This window comes from Rattus rattus, chromosome 5 (assembly GCF_011064425.1).
Source record: "Rattus rattus isolate New Zealand chromosome 5, Rrattus_CSIRO_v1, whole genome shotgun sequence".
NCBI classification, from domain to species: domain Eukaryota; kingdom Metazoa; phylum Chordata; class Mammalia; order Rodentia; family Muridae; genus Rattus; species Rattus rattus.
In genome coordinates, this window is record NC_046158.1 from 141,990,738 (window position 1) to 142,000,063 (window position 9,326).

General features: G+C 41.8%; 1 pseudogene; it reads left to right on the forward strand.

Annotated features, from left to right (window-relative positions):
• Nucleotides 1-3,303: 3,303 nt before the first annotated feature.
• LOC116900738 lies at nucleotides 3,304-5,357 on the forward strand (annotated as a pseudogene).
• Nucleotides 5,358-9,326: the final 3,969 nt, after the last annotated feature.

Here is a 9,326-nt window from a genome sequence, read left to right on the forward strand (position 1 = left end):
ACAGGCACAGGAAAGGACTTTGCAAAGGGGGCTGTGGTCATGCAGACATTAAGACATACAAGTGACAAATGGGACTTTGTAAAACTAAACTGCTTCAGAACAACAAATAACACCATCATTCAAATGAAGAGGCAGCCAACAGAGTGAGGAGGAAAAAAAACCACTATCACTTATACATCTGACAGAGGGTCAGTGTCTAGAATGTAAAAAACCTTCAAAAGGCAAACACAAGAAACAAACCATCTAAGAACTGGGGCATGAGACTGGAGAGTTCTTAAAAGAAGAAATGCAAGTGACTAAGACTTTAAAAGGGGGCTGGAGAGATGGCTCAGTGGTTAAGAGCATTAACTGCTCTTCCAGAGGTGCTGAGTTCAATTCCCAGCAACCACATGGTGGCTCACAACCATCTGTAAATTGGGTTCAGTGCCCTCTTCTACTGTGTCTGAAGACAGCGACAGTGTACTTGTATAAATAAAATAAATAAATCTTTTTTTTAAAAAAAGACTTAAAAAAATCTACTCAACATCCTTCGCCATCAGGGAAATGAAATTAAAATTGCCTTTACCCCAATCAGAATGGTTAACAGACAAAAACTAAACAGAAAAATAATGAAACCAACAGAGGTTATGAGTCAAATGGACCTAATAGATATCCATAGAACATTTCACCCAAACACACACACACACACACACACACACACACACACACACAAATCTTCACAGAACTGCACAGAACCTTGTCCAAAATTGACCATATAATCAGTTACAAATCAAGCCTCAACAGATAGAAGAAGATTGAAATAACCCCTTATGTCCTATCAGATCACCATGGATTAAAGCAGGAATTCAACAGCAACAGAAACAACAGGAAGCCTATATCCTCACAGAAACTAAACAACTCTCATTCAATAATCACTGGGTCAGGGGAAAATAAAGAAAGAAATTAGACTTTCAAGACTTCAATGAAGATGAGGGAATGACTCACCAAAACCTATGGCACACAATGAAAGCAGTGCTAAGAGGAAAGGTCATAGCATTTGAGTGCCTTCACCAAGAAATCAGAGAGTTCTCATACTAAGGAACTAAAAGTACCCCTGAAAGCTCTAGGGGAAAAGAAAAACAAACACTTAGAGGCAGGAAATAAACTCAAGGCTGAAATCAACCTATTAGAAACAGAGAGACCTACACAAAGAAATCAATAAAGCCAAGAGCTGGTTCTTTGAGAAAGTCGACAAGGTAGACGAACCCTTAGCCAAACCAACTAAAGGGCAGAGAAACAGTACTCAAATTAACAAAATCAGAACTTAAAAGGGAGACTTAACAATAGGCAACAAGGAAATTCAAAGAATCATTTGGTCTTACTACAGATGCTTGTACTTCACACAATTGGAAAATCTAAAGGAAATGGATGATTTTTCTAGACAGATATGAATTACCCAAGTTAAATCAAGATCAGGTAAACTATATAAACCAGCCTATAACCCCCAAAGAAATAGAAGCAGTCATTAAAAGTCTCCCTACCAATGAAAACCCAGGTTTTAGAACAGAATTCTACCAGACTATCAAAGAGCTAACACCAATACTCCTCAAACTATTCCACAAAATAGAAGGAACATTGCCAAACTCATTCTATGAGGCCACAGCCACCTAAACAACACAAAGACTCAACAAAGAAAGAAAACTTCAGACTGATTTCTCTCATGAATATTGGTGCAAAAAAATACTCAATAAAATACAAACTGAATCCAAGAACACCTCAAACACATTATCCACCATGATCAAGTACATTTCATCTCAGGGATGTAGAGATGGTTCAATACACAAAAATCCATCAAAGCAATCCACTATATAAACAAACTGGAAGAAAAAAAACACATGATTATTTCATTAGATGCTGGAAAAGCCTTTGACAAAATCCAACACCCCTTCATATTAAGAGACTTAGAGAGAGCAGAAATACAAGAGACATGCCTAAACATAATAAATGCAATATACAGCAGGCCAATAGTTAACATCAAATTAAATGAAGAGAAACTTAAAGCAATTCAGCTAAAGTCAGAAACAAGACAAAGCTGACCACCCTCTCCCTATCTCTTCAATATAGTATTTGAAGTTCTAGCAAGAACAATAAGACAACTAAAGGAGATCAAGGGGATACGAATTGGAAAGAGGTCAAAGGATCACTAATCACAGATGATATGATAGTATACATAAGTGACCCAAAAAAATCTACAAGAAAACTCTTACAGCAAAGTAAAACAAAATTAACTCAAAAATCAGTATCCCTCCTTTATAAAAATGATAAATATGCTGAGAAAGAAGTTAGAGAGACAATACCCTGCACAATAGCCACAAATAATATAAAATATCTTGATCTAACTAAGCCGGCGAAAGACTAAACTCCAAGCCTCTGGAAAAGAAATTGATAAAGATATCAGAAGGTGGAAAGATCCCCCATGATCATGGATCTATAGGGTTAATTTAGTGAAAATGGTCATCTTACCAAAAGTAATCTACAAATTCAATTCAATTCCCATCAAAATTCCAACACAATTCTTCAAAGATCTTGAAAGAACAATTCTCAACTTCATATGGAAAAACAAAAAACCCAGGATATCGAAAACAATCCTGAACAATCAGGAGCTTCTGGAAATATCGCAATCCCTGACTTGAAACTGTACACAGAGCAAGAGTAATTACAAACTGCATGGTATTGGTATAGAAACAACAGGTTGGTCACTGGAGTGGAATCAAAAACCCAGAAATAAACCCACACACCTATGGACACTTTTATATTTTACAAAGCCAAAACCGCACAGTGGAAAAAAAGAAGCATCTTCAACAAGTGGTGCTGGCCTAACTGGATGTTTGCATGTAGAAGAATGCAAATAGATCCATATTTATTACCCTACTCAAAACTCAAGTCTAAGTGGATCAAAGGCCTCAATGTAAATCCGGATACACTAAATCGAATATAACAGAAAGCGGGCAACAGCCTTGCATCATTAGTACAGGAGACAATGTCCTAAACAGAAGACCAATGACTCAGGAACTGATTAATAAATGGGACCTCATGAAACTGCAAAGCTTCTGTAAGTCAAAGGACACTGTCAAAAGGACAAAATGACAGCCTACAGATTGGGAAAAGATCTTCTCCAACCCTACACCTGGCAGAGGGCTAATATCCAAAATATATAAAGATAACTCAAGAAGTTAGACACCAGAGGCTTAGCCACCGCCATGTACGCAGTTCCGGGCCTGTGGGGTGTTTGTTCTCGCCCTCGTATCCCCTCATCCAGCCGCCATGATAAGCGCCAGCAGAGCTGCGGCCTCATGTCTTGTGGGCACCGCAGCGACCCAGAGTCCCGCCCCTGCCCGTCACCGAGATGGCTGGAATGGTCTTAGTCATGAGGTTTTTAGATTTGTTTCAAGAAGGGATTGTGCATCAGAAGCAACCAAGGGTGCAGTTGTTGGTATTGATTTGGGTGTTACTAACTCCTGTGTGACTGTGATGGCGGGCAAACATGCAAAGGTCCTGGAGAACGCTGAAGGTGCCAGAACTCCCCCTTCTGTGGTTGCCTTTACAACAGACGGGGAGCGACTTGGTATGCCAGCAAAACGTCAAGCTGTCCCCAACCCAAACAATACCTCCTATCTACAAAACGTCTTATTGAACGGCCATACGACGGCCCTGAAGTACAGAAAGACACTACGAATGTTCCCTTTAAAATTGTCCGTGCCTCCAATGGTGATGCCTGGGTGGAGGCTCCAGAAAAACTCTATTCTCCGAGTCAGATTGGAGCATTTGTGTTGATGAAGATGAAGGAGACTGCAGAAAATTACTTGGGCCACACAGCAAAAAATGCTATGATCCCAGTCCCTGCTTGTGTCACAGCGACAGACCACTATGGATGCTGGCCAGATATCTGGGCTAACTGTGCTCCGAGTGATCAATGGCCCTACAGTCGCTGCTCTGGCTTGCGGTCTGGACAAATCTGAAGATAAAGTCATTGCTGTGTATGATGAGGAACCTTTGACATTTCTATCCTGGAAATTCAGAAAGGAGTGTTCGAGGTGAAATCTACTAATGGAGACACTTTCTTAGGAGGCGAAGACTTTGACCAAGCTTTGTTACGACACGCCGTCAAGGAGTTCAAGAGGGAGACCGGTCGATTTGACGAAAGACGACATGGCACTTCAGAGGGTTCGGGAAGCTGCCGAGAAGGCTAAATGTGAACTCTCCTCCTCTGTGCGCCCTGACATCCACTTGCCAGACCTCACAATGGATGCTTCCGGACCAAAGCATCTGAATATGAAGCTGACTCGAGCTCAGTTTGAAGGCATTGCCACAGATCTAATCAAGAACTATTGCTCCGTGTCAGAAAGTTATGCAGGGTGCAGAAGTCAGCAAGAGTGACATAGGAGAAGTGATTCTGGTTGGTGGCATGACGAGGGTGCCCAGGGTTTAGCAGAATGTGCAAGATCTTTTTGGCAGAGCCCCGAGTAAAGCTGTTAATCCTGAGGAGGCTGTCGCCATCGGAGCTGCCATTCAGGGAGGCGTGTTGGCTGGTGACATTACAGATGTGCTATTCTTGGATGTCGCTCTGCTCTCCCTAGGTATTGAGACACTGGGAGGTGTCTTTACCAAGCTTATTAATAGGAACATCACTATTCCAACCAAAAAGAGCCAGGTGTTTACTACCACCGCTGATGGACAAACTCAAGTAGAGGTTAAAGTGTGTCAGGGGAACGAGAGACAGCTGGAGACAACAAACTGCTAGGACAGTTCACTGTGATTGGAATTCCCCCAGCCTCATGGAGTGCCTCAGATTGAGGTTACATTTGACATTGATGCCAATGGGGTCGTGCATGTTTCTGCCAAAGATAAAGAGGATATGGAAAATATGGTTTAAAATTCAGAGAAGTATGATGAGGAAGACCGGAGAAAGAAGGAGCATGTCGAAGCCGTCAATATGGCTGGAGGAATTATTCATGACACAGAAACCAAGATGGACGAATTCAAGGACCAGTCGCCTGCTGACGAGTGCAACAAGATAAAGGAAGAGATTTCCAGAATGAGAGATCTCCTTGCTTGAAAGGACAGTGAAACAGGAGAAAACGTTAGGCAGGCAGCATCTTCCCTTCAGCAGGCACCATTGAAACTCTTCCAAATGGCATATAAAAAGATGACATCTGAACCGGAAGGTTCTGGAAGTTCAGGGGAACGGAAGGAAGATCAGAAGGAAGAGAAACAGTAATAGTGGCAGTGCATTGTGGAGCCAGGAGGACATACTCTGAAGCTTGGGAGTAAAGGGACTTCCTGAGCAGAAAAGGGGCAAACTTCAGTCTTTTTACTGTATTTTTTTGCAGTATTCTCTATATAATTTCCTTAATATATAAATTTAGTGATAATTGCTAACTCATTTATTGGGTAATAAAGTCAGCAATAGCAGGTTCAAGAAGGAGGAGGAGGAGGAGGAGGAGGAGGAGGAGGAGGAGGAGGAGGAGGAGGAGGAGAAGAGAAGAAGAAGAAGAAGAAGAAGAAGAAGAAGAAGAAGAAGAAGAAGAAGAAGAAGAAGAAGAAGAAGAAGAAGAACAAGAAGAAGAAGAACAAGAAGAAGAAGAACAAGAAGAAGAACAAGAACAAGAAGAAGAAGAAGAAGAAGAAGAAAAGAAGAAGAACAAGAAGAAGAACAAGAACAAGAACAAGAACAAGAACAAGAACAAGAACAAGAACAAGAACAAGAAGAAGAACAAGAACAAGAACAAGAAGAAGAAGAAGAAGAAGAACAAGAAGAAGAAGAACAAGAACAAGAACAAGAAGAAGAAGAAGAAGAAGAAGAAGAAGAAGAAGAAGAAGAAGAAGAAGAAGAAGAAGAACAAGAACAAGAACAAGAACAAGAAGAAGAAGAAGAAGAAGAAGAACAAGAAGAAGAAGAAGAACAAGAAGAACAAGAAGAAGAAGAAGAAGAAGAAGAAGAAGAAGAAGAAGAAGAACAAGAAGAACAAGAAGAACAAGAAGAAGAAGAACAAGAACAAGAAGAAGAAGAAGAAGAAGAAGAAGAAGAAGAAGAAGAAGAAGAAGAAGAAGAAGAAGAAGAAGAACAAGAACAAGAAGAAGAAGAAGAAGAAGAACAAGAAGAACAAGAAGAAGAAGAAGAAGAAGAAGAAGAAGAAGAAGAAGAAGAACAAGAACAAGAAGAACAAGAAGAACAAGAAGAACAAGAAGAACAAGAAGAAGAACAAGAACAAGAACAAGAACAAGAAGAACAAGAAGAAGAAGAAGAACAAGAACAAGAACAAGAAGAACAAGAACAAGAAGAACAAGAACAAGAAGAACAAGAAGAAAAAGAAGAAGAAGAGACCCACAACCCAAATTACCCAATTTAAAAATGGGGGACAGAGCTAAACAGAGAATTCTCAACAAAGGAATCTCTAATGGCAGAGAAGCACTTAAAGAAATGTTCAACCTCCTTAGCCATCAGAGAAATGCAAATCAAAAGGCTCTGAGACTCAATCTCACACCCATCAGAATGGCTAAGATCAAAAACTGAAGGATCAGCACACGCTGATGCGGATGTGGAGACAAGGGAACACTCCTTCATTGCTGGTGGGAATGAAAACTTGTACAGCCACTCTGGAAATCAATTTGGCAGTTTCTCAGAAAATTTGAACAGCTCTACCTCATCACCCAGTTATACTACTCTTAGCCATATACTCAAAAGTTTTTCGGCCATTCCATGAGGAAACTTGCTCAACTAGGCTCATAATTGCTTTATTCATAATAGCCAGGAACTGGAGATAACCTAGATGTGCCTCAACTGAAGAATGGATAAAGAAAATAATCATTTATACAATGGTATACAACTCATTCGTTAAAAACAAAGGCATCATGAATTTTGCAGGCAAATGGATGGAACTAGAAAATACCATCCTGAGTGAGGTAACCCAGACCCAAAAAGATATGCATGGTGTGTACTCACTGATAAGTGGGTATTAGCCAAAAAGTACAGGATAACCATGATACTCCCCCACGGACTCAAAGAAGCCAATAACAAGGAAGGCCCAGGAGAGGATGGCTGAATCTTTCTCAGAGGAGGAAATAAAATAGATGTGGTGGAGATGTATGGAGAGAGGGAACTCAGTAGAAGAGGGGATGAGGAGGGGATGGGGAGGATCAGAGGTAGGAGAGGAGGAGAGAGATCAGAAACAGGTGGTAGGGAGGTGGAGCAATCTGAGACATGCTAGAGACGTGGGATGGGAAAAGGCCTCAGAGTGTCTCTGGGGACAACTCTAGCTGAGACTCCTAACAGTGGGGTATATAGATCCTGAAGTAGCCACTTCCTGTAGCCAGGTACGACTCTCAGTGGAAGGATAAATACAGTAACTTCCTACAAAACCTTTGACCCAAAATGTGTTCTGCCTACAAGAAACAAAGAGCAGAGACAGAGGGAATGGCCAACCAATGACTGGCCCAAATTGAGACCCATCCCATGGGCAAGCACCAATCCCTGACACTACCAACGATACTCTGTTATGACTGCAGACAGGAGCCTAGCATAACTATCCTCTGAGAGGTTCTGTCCAGCAGCCAATGGAAAGACAGGCAGAGACTTGCTGCCAAACGTGAGACGGAGCTCTGGGAGTCTTATGGAAGAATTGGGGGAAGGATTAAGGAACCCATAGAGGACAGGGACTGCACAGGAAGACCAACATAGACAACAACCTGGACCCTTGTGGGGCTCCCAGAGACTGAACCACGAGTCAAAGAGTGAGCCCTGGACCTAGGTCCCCTGCACACAGGTAGCAGATGTGCAGCTTTGTCTTCATGCAGGTCCCATAACAACTGGAGTGGGGACTGTCCCTGACTCTGTTGCCTGCCTGCCTGCCTGCCTGCCTGCCTGCCTGCCTGCCTGCCTGCCTGCCTGCCTGCCTGCCTGCCTGCCTGCCTGGCTGTGGACCCTGCTCCCCTAACTGGGCCATTGTGTCTGGCCCCAGTGGGAGAGGATGTGCATAGCCCTGTTGCAACTTAATGTTCTGGGGATGAGGGGGTGATACCCAGAGAAGGGGAGGAAAGAATGAAGGAAGGATCTATGTGAGACTGTACTGGGAGGGGGGCTGATAATATGATATAAAAGGAATAAATTAATTAATTAAAAATCATTTGCTCTATAGCATGGATAAACAGACAAGTAAAATATGTGTAAGGAAAAGAGAAAACTAATTCACTGTTGATAAGAGTGAAAACGTGTGCAACTACTATAGAAATCAATGTGGATCTTCTTCAAAAAGCTAGAAATAGATCTGTCATATGCCCCAGCTGTACCACTGCTAAGCACGTTCCCAAAAGACTCTTAAGCCCTACTACAGAGATATTTATTCATCCGCGTTAGCTGACGCTCTATGCACAATAGCCAAGAGACAGAAACATCTTAGCTGTCCGTGAGCAGATGACTAGATAATGAAAATGTGTGTTTACACGATGCAATGCTATTCACTATAAAGAAAAAATGAAATAAAGCTTTTTAATCCCATGTGATGGAATTAAAAATACTTCGTCAATTCTTGGGATTATTTCCTGTAAAGAATCCTGTTCAGAGAAATCCTTGCTGGTGTCTGTATCTTCTTTTAAAAGAGTTGTTTTCTTTTTAAGTGTGTATGAGAGAGTGTATATGGGTAGGTGTGTGTATTCTGGTGAGGACCTGTAAGTGCCAGAGAGGATCCCATGGGGCCAGAGTTGCACATGGGTTCTGGGAATCAAACTTGGGTCCTCTGCAAGAGCAGTCTAGGCTCCTACCCACTGACCCCGACACTCCAGTTTCAGCTCTTACAACAAGGTCTCTGGTCCGTGTTGATCTGATTTTCATGCAGGAATATAGACCTAGTTGCATTCTTCTGCATGGAGAAATACGATTTTCCCAGCACTGTTTGCTAACGAGGCTTTCTTTACTCCAGTATGTTTTCAGCAGCCTTGTCAGAAAACTAGGCGTTTAATTGTACGGGTTTGTTTTTAGATGACCTAAATATCTCCTCTTGTGCCAGGATGGTGATGTTTTGTTCCTATGGTTCTATAATAATATTTGAGGTCTGGCATTGTGATATTTCCATATTTCTAATATACTGGTCTGTGTATTAGAGATGTCTTTAGGGAGTTTTGTCTTTCTTCCTTTAATGTTCTTTATTTATTTATTTTTACACTCCAGATTTTATTCCCCTCCTGGTCCATCCCCCCCACCACCAACTGTTCCACATCTCATACCTCCTCCCCCATCTCCACAATGATATCCCTACCCCACCCACCCGACCAGACCTCTAAACTCCCTGGGG